The sequence below is a fragment of the Triticum aestivum genome, chromosome 4D (genome assembly GCF_018294505.1).
Source record: "Triticum aestivum cultivar Chinese Spring chromosome 4D, IWGSC CS RefSeq v2.1, whole genome shotgun sequence".
NCBI lineage: Eukaryota > Viridiplantae > Streptophyta > Magnoliopsida > Poales > Poaceae > Triticum > Triticum aestivum.
The window spans coordinates 79,551,770-79,568,673 of NC_057805.1; the positions used below are offsets into that span (position 1 = coordinate 79,551,770).

The 16,904-nt window shown below is 47.6% G+C and overlaps 1 long non-coding RNA gene across 2 annotated transcripts; it reads right to left on the reverse strand.

Annotated features, from left to right (window-relative positions):
- Positions 1-11,286: 11,286 nt before the first annotated feature.
- Positions 11,287-14,659, reverse strand: LOC123096333 (uncharacterized). 2 transcript variants are annotated; one of them, XR_006446559.1, is made up of 4 exons: positions 14,197-14,659; positions 13,944-14,127; positions 12,098-12,214; positions 11,287-11,669 (listed from the first exon to the last, which is right to left on the reverse strand). It is a non-coding gene; the product is annotated as an uncharacterized lncRNA (long non-coding RNA). The 2 variants fall into 2 exon arrangements; XR_006446558.1 differs by having other exon boundaries at positions 11,288-11,669; positions 13,944-14,658.
- Positions 14,660-16,904: the final 2,245 nt, after the last annotated feature.

Consider the following 16,904-nt stretch of genomic DNA (forward strand, 5'->3'; position numbering starts at 1 on the left):
ACCCCAAACAAGCCCCTCAAAGGATTACTTTCCATAGTAACCAGTGACAGTAAATTTCAGCACACTATATAATTTTTTCCTTACCAAATTCCACATACCAAAGGCGCTTCACTCCCCGGCAACGGCACCTGAAAAGAGTCTTGATGACCCACAAGTATAGGGGATCTATCGTAGTCCTTTCGATAAGTAAGAATGTCGAATCCAACAAGGAGCAGAAGGAAATGACAAGCAGTTTTCAGTAAGGTATTCTCTACAAGCACTGAAATTATCGGTAACAGATAGTTTTGTGATAAGGTAATTTGTAACGGGTAACAAGTAACAAAAGTAACCAAGGTGCAGCAAGGTGGCCCAATCCTTTTTGTAGCAAAGTACAAGCCTGCACAAACTCTTATATAAAGGAAAACGCTCCCGAGGACACATGGGAATTATGGTCAAGCTAGTTTTCATCATGCTCATATGATTTGCATTCGTTACTTTGATAATTTGATATGTGGGTGGACCGGTGCTTGGGTTCTGCCCTTCCTTGGACAAGCATCCCACTTATGATTAACCCCTCTCACAAGCATCCGCAACTACGAAAGAAGAATTAAGGTAAACCTAACCATAGCATGAAACATATGGATCCAAATCAGCCCCTTATTAAACAATGCATAAACTAGGGTTTAAGCTTCTGTCACTCTGGCAACCCATCATCTACTTATTACTTCCCAATGCCTTCCCCTAGGCCCAAATAATGGTGTGTCATGTAGTCGATGTTCACATAACACTACTAGAGGAAAGACAGCATACATCTCATCAAAATATCGAACAAATACCAAATTCACATGACTACTTATAGCAAGACTTCTCCCATGTCCTCAGGAACAAACATAACTACTCACAAATCATATTAATGTTCATAATCAGAGGGGTATTAATATGCATAAAGGATCTGAACATATGATCTTCCACCGAATAAACCAACTAGCATCAACTACAAGGAGTAATAAACACTACTAGCAACCCACAGGTACCAATCTGAGGCTTTGAGACAAAGATCGGATACAAGAGATGAACTAGGGTTTAAGATGAGATGGTGCTGGTGAAGATGTTGATGGAGATTGACCCCCTCCCGATGAGAGGATCAATTGTGATAACGATGGTGATGATTTCCCCCTCCCGGAGGGATGTTTCCCCGGCAAAACAGCTCCGCCGGAGCCCTAGATTGGTTCCGCCTCGAGACGGCGGCACTTCGTCCCGAAAGCTTCCTTATGATTTTTTCTAGGGCGAAAGACCTCATATAGCCAAAGATGGGCACCGAGGCCTGCCAGGGGGCCCACGAGACAGGGGGCGCGCCCAGGGGGTAGGGCGCGCCCTCCACCCTCGTGGCTAGGGTGTGGCCCCCCTCTGGTTGATTCTTTCGCCAGTATTTTTATTAATTCCAAAAAGTGCCTCTGTGAAGTTTCAGGACTTTTGGAGTTGTGTAGAATTGGTCTCTAATATTTGCTCCTTTTCCAGCCCAGAATTCCAGCTACCGGCATTCTCCCTCTTCGTGTAAACCTTGTAAAATAAGAGAGAATAGGCATAAATATTGTGACATAATGTGTAATAACAGCCCATAATGCAATAAATATCGATATAAAAGCATGATGCAAAATGGACGTATCACACCCTTGGACAGATTAGTGCCATTATCAGTGATGATACTATGAGGGTAGCCAAAACGAAAAATCACCTTTTTAAGGAACTGAACCGCCGTGGCCGCATCACACTTGCTGACCGGCTCTGCTTTAACCCATTTTGTAAATTTTTCAACCGCCACCAATAGGTGTGTCTTTTTGTCCTTGGATCTCTTGAAGGGTCCAACCATATCCAGCCCCCAGACTGCAAACGGCCAAGTGATTGGAATCATCCTCAATTCTTGAGCCGGCACATGAGCTCGTCTGGAAAACTTCTGACAACCATCACACTTGCTAACCAGATCTTCTGCATCGGCATGCGCCGTCAGCCAATAAAACCCATGACAAAAGGCTTTGGCTACAAGGGACTTAGAACCGGCATGATGGCCACAACCTCCTTCATGAATCTCCCTTAGAATCTCACGGCCCTCTTCGGGAGAGACACACCGCTGGAACACTCTTGTGACGCCGCATCGGTGTAACTCGCCATTAACAATAGTCATTGACTTAGAACGCCAGGTTATTTGCCAACCAAAGTTTCATCCTCAGGCAACTCTCCCCGGGTCATATAAGCCAAATGAGGAACCGTCCGGTCAGGGGTGGCATGAAGAGCCTCCACTAATTGCGCCTCCGGGTCAGGGATTGCAAGATCCTCTTCTGTTGGCAACTTGACTGAAGGGCTATGTAGGATGTCAAGGAAGATATTTGGAGGCACCGGCTTACGCTGAGATCCGAGCTGGCTTAAAGCATCGGCTGCCTCGTTCTTTCTACGATCAATGTGTTCCACCTGATAACCCTTGAAATGACCAGCGATGGCATCAACCGCCCGGCGATAAGCCGCCATGAGTGGGTCTTTGGAGTCCCAAGTACCCGAAACTTGCTGAGCCACCAAGTCTGAGTTGCTAAAGCACCTGACCCAGATTAAATTCATCTCCTTGGCTTCTCGTAAGCCATAAGCAAGGCTTCATATTCAGCTGCATTATTAGTGCAAGGGAACATTAGTCGTAGCACATAACAAAATTTATCACCTCGTGGGGAAGTCAAGATAACTCCAGCCCCCGAGCCCTCAAGCTGCCAAGACCCATCAAAGTGGATTGTCCAGTAAGTGTTGTCCGGCTTATCCTCAGTCATCTGCAATTTTGTCCAGTCATTGATGAAATCCACAAGAGCTTGAGATTTGATAGCTGTCCTTGGAGTATATTTCAACCCATGGGGTCCCAATTCAATGGCCCACTTGGCCACTCGTCATGTGGCTTCTCTGTTTTGAATCATATCACCTAAAGGAGCTGAGCTGACCACAGTAATGGGATAACTAAGAAAATACTGCTTCAATTTGCGACTGGCCATGAACACCCCCATATACTAGCTTCTGCCAATGCGGATATCTTTGCTTTGACTCAATCAGAACCTCACTGACATAATACACCGGCCTCTGGACCGGATATTCCTTGCCAGGCTCTTTCCGCTCCACCACGACTGCGACGCTGACGGCTCTGCTGTTTGCCGCTACATATAAGAGTAAAGGTTCCTTCTCAATGGGAGCTGCGAGAATCGGCGGCTCAGCAAGCTGTTTTTTAAGTGCCTCAAACGCCTCATGGGCAGCATTACTCCAAACAAAATGATATGTTTTCTTCATCATCTGGTATAGAGGAATAGCCGTCTCTCCCAGGCGGCTTATAAACCGGCTTAAAGTTGCAATGCGACCCGCCAGCCATTGAACATCATTAACACACGCCAGCTTAGCCAGTGAGGTGATAGCCTTGATTTTCTCCGGGTTAGCCTCAATGCCTCTCTCAAAGACCAAGAAACCTAAGAGCTTGCCTGCAGGCACGCCGAAAATGCACTTGGTCGGGTTAAGCATCATCTTATAGACCCGGAGATTATCAAAGGTCTCTTTCAGATCGTCCAACAAAGTCTCCTTCTTTCTGGATTTCACAACAATATCATCCACATAGGCATGAACATTGCGCCCAATTTGACTGTGAAAACAGTTCTGCACACAACGCTGATAAGTCGCCTGGGCACTCTTAAGCCCAAAAGGCATAGACACATAGCAGAAAGCTCCAAAAGGCGTGATGAAAGTCGTCTTCTCTTGGTCCTTGACTGCCATCTTGATCTGATGGTATCCGGGATAAGCATCCAGGAAACACAAGCGCCCACAACCCGCCGTAGCATCTATGATTTGATCAATACGGGGGAGGGCAAAGGGATCAGCTGGGCAAGCCTTATTAAGGTCTGTGTAATCCACACACATGCGCCAAGTACCATTTTTCTTAAGTACCAGCACCGGATTAGCCAACCACTCGGGGTGGAAAACTTCAACGATGAACCCTGCTGCTGAGAGCCGGGCCACTTCTTCTCCAATGGCCTTGCGTCTCTCTTCATTGAAACGACGAAGGAATTGCTTGACCGGTTTAAACTTGGGATCAATATTGAGAGTGTGCTCAGCGAGTTCCCTCGGTACACCTGGCGTGTCTGAAGGTTTCCATGTGAAGATGTCCCGGTTCTCACGGATGAACTCGATGAGCGTGCTTTCCTATTTCGGATCCATATTGGCACCAATGGTGAACTGCTTGGATGAATCGTCGGGGACAAAGTTAACATGTTTGGTATAGTTTGCCGACTTAAACTTCAGCAACGGGTCATGCTCTGTTGTTGGCTTCTTCAACGGAGTCATATCCGCCGGGTCAACATTATCCTTATAAAACTTCAACTCCTCCGTCGCACAGACTAACTCAGCATAAGCAGCGTTACCTTCTTCACATTCCAAAGCTATCTTCCTATCACCATGGACTGTGATGGTACCCTTGCGACCTCGCATCCTAAGCTACAGATAAACATAACAAGGTCATGCCATGAACTTGGCATAAGCCGGACGTCCAAACAGAGCGTGATAGGGACTTTTGATCTTGACCACTTCAAAATTCAATGTTTCTGCCCTGTAGTTGTTTTCATTGCCAAAAGCTACTTCTAGAGCAATCTTACCAACTGGATAAGCCGACTTACCGGGTACCACCCCATGAAAAACTGTAGAGGACGGCTTAAGATCTTTATCAGTCAGATTCATCCGGCGGAAAGTATCATAGTAAAGGATGTTGATATTGTTGCCTCCGTCCATGAGAACCTTAGTGAACTTGTAACCCAAACTTGTGGAGCCACCGCCAAGGCTAACTGACCCGGATTATCAATTCGGGGCGGGTGATCCTCACGGCTCCACACAACTGGTTGTTCTGACCATCATAAATATCGGGGTATAGCCGGCTCAACTGCACTCACCGCACGTTTATGAATTTTCTGGTCTCGCTTGCACAAGCTAGTGGAAAGACATGATATTGTCCACTACTTGACTGTTTCGGGTTGCTTTTATACCCTGGTTGCTGCTGCTGATTACCATGACTGGACTGCTGATTAAAGCCCCCTTAACTGCCCTGACCTTGAAAACCGGAACTCGAATCGCCACCTCCAAAGCCGGGTCCGTGTGAGCCAGAACTTGACCCGCCGTGCGGGCCATTACCATTATTGTGGTCCTGGTTAAGGCTGTAATTCCTGTACTCCCTCATGATGTTACAATCCTTCCATGGGTGCGTTGACGGCTTATCAGGACAACTATGCTTTGGACAGGGTTGGTTCAACATCGCCTCTAAATTAGGCCATGGCCCTCTAGATTGGGGCTGGAATCCTCCCTTGCGGCGGCGATCATTGTTCTGCACATTAGTGTTGGCCACAAAGTCTGATCCACCGTCCGTGTGCTTGCGCTTACCGTTGTTGCCTTGACCTACTATATTCTGCAACTGCCCCCTTACCGGATTTCTCCTCATCTGAATCAGGATCTTTAGTATTGTCTGAGTCGGCATACTTAATAAGAGCCGCCATGAGCTCTCCCATGTCATTACAATGACGTTTAAGCTGCCGCAGTTTCTATTTGAGGGGAGTGAACTGGTACTCCGGTAGTTCTTCTCCAAAATTAAAACAGCAGAACCGGCGTTGATGCTCTTTGATGAATGGATAACAGCGGAGACCTGGCGTACCCAATGGGAGGTGGGCTCATCCTCACGCTGGATGCAAGTGTCTAGGTTGATAATCGACATAGGCTGCTTACACGTATCCTTGAAATTTTGAATGAACCGCGTCTTCAATTCAGTCCATGAGTTGATGGAATTAGGGGGCAATCCTTTTAACCAGGTGCGAGCCGGCCCATCTAACATCATGGTGAAATATTTGGCACACAAAGCATTGTTAACATCCAACATCTCCATGGCTAGCTCATAACTTTCTATCCAAGCATCCGGAGGCTGATCAGCTGTGTAATTGGGCACTTTGCAAGGGCCCTTGAAATCTTTAGGCAATCGCTCATTACGCAAAGCCAGCACCAGGCACGGCACACCCACGGTCCTAGAGGTCATCCCAGCTTCCACAGAGATCGAGGGGTTAAGCTAAGGCTGCTGATGAGCCGCCAACTGAGTTGCTAGTTCCGCCTCTCGACATGCCCTAGCTTGATCCGCCAAAGCCTGAGAATTATTATCGGCATGTGGCGGGTCATGCCCACGGGGCTAGTTACGGTGACGCTCACTGCTCGAAACTGCTGGCGACTCAATACGCCGGCTATAACTTTGACTGTGGCGCGGAGTCAAATGAATCCGCTCGTGACTGTAGGAATAAGCCGCCTGCTGGGCCACCGCCGTATGAAGAAGCTCCACGGCCTTCCGGGCTTCAACCGCCGCGGGAGACTCGCCTTTCACCGGAAGATCCGCCAGACGTGATGCCGCAGCAATCATGTTGTCCAGAGGGTTAGAAAAATGACCCGACGGCGTTGGCACTCGCTGAGGCGGGGTCAGATTCAAACGAAGTGGATCTACAACATGGCGTTGAGCCATCGCTCTTGCCGCAGGTGCTTCAACAATCCGGTTTATCTCGGGCGGGTTACTTGGTCCTGCCCCAGGGGTATTGAAAAGATTCCTTGCATCATAGTCCGGACGTAGGCGACTCTGATGCCTCCTTCGTAGAACAGCTTCATATGTAGTCTGATCCAAACTTAACCGGAAGGCTTCAGCTTTAATCCGTTGTGATTCTGCGTCCAAGGCGGCTTGCTCTATCGCCATCCTAGCATTCTCAGCATTGAGCTCTTCCCTGGTTTGGGCTATCTCATCTCGCAGCTTCGCGACGTCCACCTTATCCTATGCTTGAGTCTCTGGGGTCACATCTACCCCCATCAGAGTCGCCAAGGCATCCAAGAGCTTAGACATGACCTGAGCCGGTGGGCGCGCCGAGCCGCTTGCTCCGGCTGTTGCCTCGGCTGTTGAACCAGAAGTCATAGATGCAGCAGTTGATGAACGGAGAACCAGTTGTGTGCCGTCCGTGAAGATCACAACCCTATTCGGCGGCTCATAAGGGTCCGGAATACTGTTGCCGTCGGAATAGCCCCCAAGCCTGCCGTCTTGCAGTTGATACATTGAACTAGTCTCACCGGTTGAGGACTCATCATCAGAATAGATGGTCGTCTCCCCTCCGGATGCAGACCCTTCTTCGAGATCCGCCCCGTGAATGAAACCAAAAAGGCGTGCTTCACGGTGGCTTGAACCTTGGCGGGTCATACACGCTGAGCCGTCTCGACGATGTCGGTGCAGATGTCCGGCTCAGGTTCCGATTTGCCGATCTTGACGATGAAGAAGTGGATTCCGCCGAAGGGGACCCGGTATCCATACTCGATTGAGCCGGCCTCGAGGCCCCAGCCAGCATCGTCGATGTAGAGCTTGCCGCGGCGGCTCTTAGTCATCCTCCCAATGGCGTATCCCTTGATCCCCATGAAGTTGCCCTTCAAGAACTCAAAATCACCGTGCGCCAGCCCCACGGTGGGCGCCAATTGTCGTGGACTTAACACGGCAGATGTCCTAGCAAAAGGACTTAGGTGTGGAGCCATCGCAGCTAGGTTAGCTTGAAGGGGTTAAACGGGACAAAGGACACAGAGAGTTTACCCAGGTTCGGCCCCTCGCGGTGGAGGTAAAAGCCTACTCCTGCTTTGGATTGTATTTCTTGGGTTTCGATTACTAGGGAGCGAATACGCTTGACCTAGTTCTCGATGAGTTGTTTCTTAAGCTTTCATGCCGCCGGGTCTCACCTTTATATACACAGGTTGAGGCAGCGGCTTACAGAGTCCCGGCCGGTTCATACATCGTGACCGGCTCGGTTTACAACTAAACATTATCTTACGATACAAGTTATCACATGGCGGCTTAGGAGCCCCCGGTCTGGGCCTCATCGAGGCCCGCCTCCATGAATCATCACCTTCACCCTGGGCTTTGGTGGACATCTTCATAATGAACCGTAGAAGGCATGACCCGGCCCCTCCTGGGCGGGTCATACCTAGGAGTTATACTCCCAACACCCTTGAAGAGGAAAGGGTGATGCAGCAAAGTAGAGATAAGTATTTCCCTTAGTTTGAGAACCAAGGTATCAATCCAGTAGGAGAAGAACGCGCAAATCACCAATACCTGCACAAACAATTAAACAACTTGCACCCAACGCGATAAAGGGGTTGTCAATCCCTTCACAGTTACTTGCAAAAGTGACATCTGTTAGAGATAGATAAACAAAAGATAAAATATTTTTGGGTTTTTTGGTTTATAGATCTGAAAATAAAAGATTGCAAAATAGTAGATCGGAAACTAATATGATGGAAAATAGACCGGGGGCCATAGGTTTCACTAGAGGCTTCTCTCATGAAGGCAAATAATACGATGGGTGAACAAATTACTGTCAAGCAATTGATAGAAAAGCGCAAAGTTATAAAGATATCCAAGGCAATGATTATGCAATATAGGCATCATGTCCGTATCAAGTAGACCGACTCCTGCCTGCATCTACTACTATTACTCCACACATTGACCGACTCCTGCCTGCATCTAGAGTATTAAGTTCATAAAGAACAGAGTAACGCATTAAGTAAGATGACATGATGTAGAGGAATGAACTCAAGCAATATGATGTAAACCCCATCTTTTTATTCTCGATGGCAACAACACAATACGTGCCTCGCTACCCCTACTTTGTCACTGGGAGAGGACACCACAAGATTGAACCCAAAGCTAAGCACCTCTCCCATTGCAAGAAAAATCAATCTTGTTGGCCAAACCAAACCGATAATTGAAGACAAATACAAAGATACCAAATCATGCATATAAGAATTCAGAGGAGGTTCAAATAATATTCATAGATAAGTTGATCATTAATCCACAATTCATTGGATCTCGACAAACACACCGCAAAAAAGTATTACATCGGATGGATCTCCAAGAACATCGAGGAGAACATGGTATTGAGAATCAAAGAGGGAGAATAAGCCATCTAGCTACTAGCTATGGACCCGTAGGTCTGTGGTGGACTACTCATGCTTCATCGGAGGGGCAATAGAGTTGATGTAGATGCCCTCCGTGATCGAATCCCCCTCCGGCAGGGTGCCGGAAAAGGCCCCTAGATGGGATCTCACGGGAACAGAAGGTTGCGGTGGTGGAAAAGTGTTTTTGTGGATGCTTCTGGTGGTTTGGAAATATTTGCAAATATATAGGAGGAAGATCTAGGTCAGGGGGGTCACGAGGGGCCCATAAGGTAGGGGGCGCGCCCGACCCCCCTGGGCGCGCCCTCCACCCTTGTCGCCACCTCGTGGCTCTTCTGACTTGCAGTCCAAGTCTCCTGGGTGTCTTCTGGTCCAAGAAAAATCATCGTGAAGTTTTATTCCGTTTGGACTCCGTTTAGTATTCCTTTTCTGCGAAGCTCAAAAACAAGGAAAAAACAGAAACTGGCACTCGGCTCTAGGTAAATAGGTTAGTCCCAAAAATAATATAAAATAGCATATTAATGCATATAAAACAACCAAAACAGATAATATAATAGCATGGAACAATCAAAAATTATAGATACGTTGGAGACGTATCATCTACCAATTGCATTTTTATCAGTGCCGGTTTCAATAGCTATTAAGCCTGTTGCAATTAACAGTTGTATCCATTTTTTAACAGTTGTATTTCAATGGCTACAAACTTACAAACCTGGCTTAGGATGTTGCTAAGCCTATTGCAATTAACAGTTGTATTTCAATGGCTACAAACTTACAAACCTGACTTAGGATGTTGCTAAGCCTGTTGCAATTAACAGTTGTATCCATTTTTTTAATCTATCACATTGCTATCGTGCTACTCCCGCAATGAAGATAAACTAGAGATGCTGCCCATTTGCTATTTTTAATGGATGCTAACCCTGTTGTACTTAACATGCTTTTCCATGTACTTACGCAGGGCCATAACGGGCAATGCTGTTGTTTGCCGTCGAGGTTAGCTGCACCGCATGTCATACAATATTTTACATCATTTGTGCAATTGTAGTTTCGCTTCTAACATTTACTTGCTTCTTGTAGGTACACATGTCATCGGCACTGATCCACTCTTCGACCCGGAGGAACATCTCGCCTCCACTGCGGCCAACTTGGGGCGGGATCTTGTCCATATGGCGTGCCCCAGCAATTGCCTTTTGTGAGGATGACACCAAGGACCCAGCAGGTCGCGCAGTTGTTATTTACCTTTTTGTGAGGAACAAGCAGTTGTTATTTACTAGTTTTAGAGATGGATCAGGGTAACAACGGGGTTTTTCGGGGGTTGTAGCTCGTCTAGCCAATGTTTTATTTTATGTTTACCACGTGATGAGCCCAGTTGTGTTTTTTTTTCTTTCTGAAAATGGCTAGCCCAGTTCTACTTTTTTTAAAGAAATACCTAAAGGAGGCCTACTTGCTTTCTCAGCCCTTCTGGGCTGCAAATCTTTCAAGACGAGAGCGGTGTATTTGCTTGCCCAGAAAATGAAGTAGTAAGAAATGGGATGTAAATTTTAAAAACACATCAAACCCGCAATTAGTTTCAAATATCGTTTTTTTTAGATTTCGAGATGTTGAATTTATATTTTTGCGGGGAAAATTATGTTGGATTTTAAATTGATATAAAATTATTATTTTTAAATTAGTTTGAACGTGATTCGAAATTTCAGGATTAAGAACAGTTCGGACCGCACCGAAATATGAAAATTTCGTTGAATTTTTAACCGTGGCCAGAATATGGGTTGTAATGGTAACAAAAAGAATATGGGTTTCAAGAAATCCTTAAGAATTAGCCAATGGGCTGTACATTTATTAGCAATAATGGCAGATGGGTTGTATGATGTTTTCCACATTTTTTAGGCTGACTTGTGGGCCTACTAGGTTGACGTGTACGGTTTCCTAAAAAAAGGTTAAGCCCACGCAAGGCCGTGTCAACTTAGTCAACACACGAGAAAAGTGACTATTGGATGTCCATCCAACGGCCGTCGTGCTTCTTCAATCTCTGCTCTTCCTGCTCCAGCCGCTCAAACCAGCACCGACGGGACCGCCTACTCCTTACACTATACTAGGTAAAAGGCTAGTAGTAGCGTTGGAAAACTGCCTACTAGTAGCGCGGGTACCCGCGCTACAGCTAAATGATTAGTAGTAGCGCGGGTGCACCCGCGCTACTACTAACCTAACTACTAGTAGCGCTCACTTATTTCCCACGCTACTATACTAACCTAACTACTAGTAGCGCTCACTTAATCCCCACACTACTACTATCAATTTAGAAATTAAAAAAATAAAAGTTAGATGTAGTATTCATGGATGGCAATACGTCCAGTGCAAACCAAACCAACGTCGCATAACATTCTCAAGATTCCATTTAACATCAGACACACACAACCATCATCGAAAGGCTCGGAGCCAACCTAAACAGACCACTTCCCTAGATGTATCTACCAAGGCTCGGAGCTTAGACGCCGGTGGACCCGAATCCTCCCTTCCCCCGAATGGTGGCGTCGAGGTCCTCCACCTCGGCGACCTCCGGCGTCAAAATCACCTGGACAACCATCCACGCGACGTGGCCACTGGGATTCACGGAGAAGTCCGCCTCCGAGTGGTTGAAGAGCACAGCGCCCACCGGCCGCGCTAGTCAGCGTGGATCACCCCTGCGCCCATGTCGAGAAAGTGAAAACTTGTTAGTACACAAATTGCACCAGTTTAACCAAATAGTATATTCCAATTCACAAGACCCATTAAGTTAAGATTCCTTCTCATCTACTCCCTCCGTCCCATAATATAAGAATGTTTTTGACAGGGAGTAGTAATTAAGAGGGGCACATGCCGAAAATATATGTTTTATTCCTCACTGGCTATTCAAACTAAATGGTCCAGGAACGCACATGGTTACCATGGATACCAGTCGAGATTAGTACTTACAGATATCTTCTTACAATCTTAGGTAAGCGATACAGTTAAAAGATAAACACGCACAATCTTTTTTTTTTGAGAATATAAACAGGTATGTGAAAACACCAATTCTTTACATAAAATGAAGATGGAGCATTCGGATATTCAGTCATTATGTGGCACTCACCCTCTTGAGAATGCTGACTCATTCTCATGTTCATCTATCTCATGTGAAGAATAAGCTGGTGCTCGTATTACACCTTCTTCAATGCCATCAAAGAGAGCAGTTCTGGTGCTTCGGCGGCTATGAAAAGTGCAGTGAATAGTTATATAAGAATGCATATAGATTTGACAAGTGCAAAAACGTCTTATATCTATTCTGTTTTATTTCTACAAATGTACATAAAGAATCGATTCAGTCTTTCCTTTGGAGTATTTAAGAAAATCCCTTGTAATTCTTATGAGGTCCATAGCAATCAAACGAGGAGGTGCTGACTTCCAATTTTAAAATATATACACCATGGCTGCTTCAGATGTTCAGTTATATTCAGAAAAGCATGATGTTTTAGTTCAAATAAAATCTCTTGTAGAAGTATGATGTCTTAGTTCAGTTATACACTTGGTCAGAAAAGCATGATGTTTTAGTTCAAATAAAATCTCTTGTAGAGGTGCAGACAGAAGCATGCATCCATCTAACATCCAGACTTATCAGGACATCAGGATGTTTTAGTTCAAACAATAAATGAACAGGCAGCCTATATGCTTTTTTCTACAAATAAAATCTCTTGTAGAAGCAATCCATCTATTTATTATGTTATCACTAAAACAGTAGGAAAAATGTGCATCTATGCTGAACTGACCGTCAGCTATAATATTCTACAAATAAATAGATGGACAGTCAACTATACTTTTCTACAAACAAAACCTCTTGTAGAGGCTCCGAAAAGGCAAGACCGGACACATGAAAACTAGCAGAAGCAGATAAAATGTGCATCTACTAACATTCTTCTCATCAGAAGTTTTAGGAGTTCAAGGACGAATCACAGATGAACAAACAACATGCTTATCTGCAAAGAAAAAACACTAGTACTAGAGGACCCCTGCAGACTACTTTCTTCTAGGGACCTGTGATTTTCCAAAACGAAATGAAAACAAAGAGGACAAGTTCTGTATTCAATTTCATATTCACAATGCCATCTATGTTGAACTGGTTTTGGAATCTAGGTCACACACTAATTCTAGAAGAAGTAGACATAAATATGCATGAACCATCTAATTAACATCCAAACATATATCAGGAGGACTTGATTATTCTTTAGTCCAAACAATAGATGACCAGCTGCCGATATGCTTTTCTACAGACAAAATCTCTTGTCCAAGACGCAAGATGGGAAACATCAAAACTTGTGGATGAATGAATAATACTGGCACATACAATAAAAGATACTGGGCTGCAAAGTGAGAAGAGATGCCTTACCAAGCTAGGGTACACTGAAGAACTAAAGCACAACACGGTTAACTTAAGTTCAGTTAGCGGATGGCCTGGATGGGATAAGTGAAGACTGACGGCTACGACGCTGCTGCCGGAGTTGATGCCATCAAACTGGAATTACAGAATGACGGCCGTAATGCAAATGCTGACGCAGAATGCATGAACCTGGGTTACTTGCTGTCAAGAGAGACCACAGCCAAAGCTTCACTAAAGAAATGTGGTACTCTGAAGAATGGAAGCACAGCGCAGCTGAGTTAAGTTCAGTTAGTGGATGTCCTACATGGGATAAGTGAAGACCCGATGGTAGTGTGGCAAAAACAGAGGAGGGGCTCCTCTGTTTCGAGCAACACCAATGCTTTTTAGTTTAGTATTTTTCAGGTACGTGATAGGACAAGATTGGTAGTTAGTGGTGAGTGCCACGGTGAAGTTGAAGCTTTCTTTCTTTCTTTCTATCTTTAGGGAAATGTTAGACTCACATTAGTACATTACAGAGAGAAAGTAAAACACCAAGTAGTACTAGAACAATGAAAGCCACTCTTACCTTACTTGCTCATTTTGTCAAACACCTTCCGTGCAGTGCCTGAGACATCACCACTTAGAGGAAATCAATCGAAGGAGATGGATCACAAAAGTGAGAGTCAGGGCGTGCTTCGGATTCACTTGATCCCCATGACTACCAGATGATCTGTACTGCCTCATTGCCCCGCTTGGCACCACGATGGACTCTGAACAGCCGTAGAGCAAATTATCTGATGGTAACGATATTTGAAGCCGAGGGCGGCGGCTGCAGTCACCTCTTTGGGGTGGTCGAAGTCGCCTTCTCCGGCCCCCTCCGGACCTGGTGGCCGCGAGGTGGTCGCCTGCAGGACGTTTGGCGCCGGCGGCGCCTCTGCCGAGACAAGGAGTGGAGAAGGCGGATGCGCTGGCCCCCCGCGGTGGCGTCGCCTCGGTCGCTAGTCCGAGGGACCGGGACGAGAAGGAGTGGAGGAGGCGGAGGCGCTGCCCCCCGCGGCGGCGCGGGGGGGGGGGGGGGGGGGGGGGGGGGGGGGGGGGGAGCGGGGGCGCGCGGCGAGGAGGAGGCCCGAGCCCTAGGCGCCCGCGGAGGTGCAGGCTGCCATGAGGAGGAGCAACTGGAGGGACGGCCGCGGTGGCATGGCGAGGCGGAGTGGGGGCTAGGGTTTCGGGGCACGGGGCATGGGTTAGGCGAGGCGGAGGGGAATCAAGAGTGTCGATCAATTTGGGTTTGGGCCTCCGTGCCCTGTAGGTTGATAGTAGTAGAGCTGCCTTTATATCCCACGCTGCTATTATGGCCTGTCTCGGAGGGCACGACAGGAGACCACTTAGTAGTAGCGGGGGGTTTATACCCGCGCTACTACTATCAACTTAGTAGTAGCGTAGGTTTATAACCCGGGCTACTAGTAGCGCGGGTTTATACCCCTCGCTACTACTAATTAGTAGTAGCAGCGTTCTTTCTGCTCAAGCACTACTGCTAAATAGTTGCAGCGTTGCCATTTAAAAAGCGCTACTGGTAAGCTCCTGTGTATAAGGTTTTCCCTAGTAGTGTTCCTCCCGTGGCCGACTGTGCTGCCGTGTAGGCCTCACCGCCCCACCCTACTCCCATCGTTGGCCTGGCCATCTCTCTACTCACCCACACCTGCTGTTATTCTCCGGCGATGGTAGACGAACCAGTAAACCCTTGTACTCCCCTCCGCATGGGAAACAACTGCCGAGTCTTCCTTAGCTCTGTGTCGTTCCCTTCTTAGGCCTCGCCGTCGTCCACCGCCCTGATGCTCTCGGCGTGGAACGTGGTCAACAGACGACATCCATCGAAAGAGGAATGTACGTGGAGAGGATGACAGCTAGGTCCACGGCCGCACGCAAGGAAGTGCCTCCTTATTACACGCAAAAATAATGATTCCTCCACCTGACAGCGGGGACCCACCAGAAGGGCCTCTGTATTTCACGAAAAAACGTTCCTCCCACTGACAGCTCAGACCCACCAGCTATATCTTCGCACGCAAGGAAGTGCCTCCTTATACGCACACAAAAAATGAATACTCCCCCTGCTAGTGGGGACCCACCATATTTGGAGGCTAACTTGTGGGCCTACTAAGTTGACGCGGACGGAGGGCTTTGTCAACTTACTAGTGCAATGATCGTACGATGTCCATCCAACGGTCGTCGTGCTTCTTCAACCTCTGGTCTTCTTGCTCCAGCCGCCCAAACCAGCGCCGACCATGCAGCCTGCTCCTGCCTTCCGTGGCCGGCTATGCTGCCGCGCAGGCCTCACTGCCCCACCCTACTCCCATCGCTGGCCTGGCCATCCCTGTACTCACCCAGACCTCCTGTTATTCTCCGGTGATGGCAACCTCACACTGCATCTGAACCAGTAAACCCTCGTACCCCCCTCCACGTGGGAAAAAACTGTCGAGTCTTCCCCGGCTCTGGGTCGTTCCCTTCCTAGGCCTCGCCGTCGTCCGCCGCCTTGGCGCTCTCAGCGCGGCATGGTCAACGTGGTCAAGGAATGACTTACATCGGAAGAGGGTTGTATGTGAAGAGGTTGACGGCTGGGTCCATGGCCGCAACAAGGAAGTGCCTCCTTATTACACGCAAAATAATGATTCCTCCACCTGACAGCGAGGACCTACCGGAAGGGCCTCTGTATTTTGGCTTAGCTGTATTTTACGAAAAAATGTTTCCCTCCTAACAGCTGGGACCCACCAGCTACATCTTTGCACACAAGGAAGTGCGTCCATATTACGGGCAAAAGAAAGTATTCTTCCCCCTAACAGCTTGGACCCACCCGGTCGTAGCATACGTAACGTTGTCTGTCTTGTCGCGAACGTGTATATACATACTGGTTGATTAGTCTCTCTGCAATGATGAACCATGGCCGAGCAAGCAGCGCACGTGTAGTAGTAGAGCCCCCGACGTAGCAGTTCAGGCAGTCCCTTCTAAACCGTGTACACGTACGTACAACCACATGCCAAAAAATACGGCCACATGCGTACATACGGGCGGTGTCTCGAACGCCTACTCGTGCATACGTACGGCCAGGGCTCGTCTACATAGAGAGGCAACGGACGGCAGCAACAGCGTCCTGTTCATCGGAAGCCAACCGACTGGGTCGGAACGGAGAAACTGCGTCGTGTTCATCAGGAGGCAACGGAATGCGTAGTGTTCATCGGGAGTCAACCGGCTTGGACGGAACAGCCGAAACAGGGTCTGGCGTACCGCAGTATGGAGGAAACGGCCTTTTGTTTGACCGGCTCCAGTCGAAACGGGATCCTATTCATCGAGAGGGGTCTGGCGTACCGCAAAACAGAGGAAACAGACTTCTATTCGAGCTCCTACGGTCGAAACGGGGTCCTGTTCGTCGGGAGGGGTGTGGTGTACCGCAAAACGGGACTCCACAGGCTACTGTTCAGCCACCGTCTACTGCCTCGCTCCAGCCTCCACGGGCTACTGTTCATCCACCGTTGACTTCCTCCAGCCTCCGCGT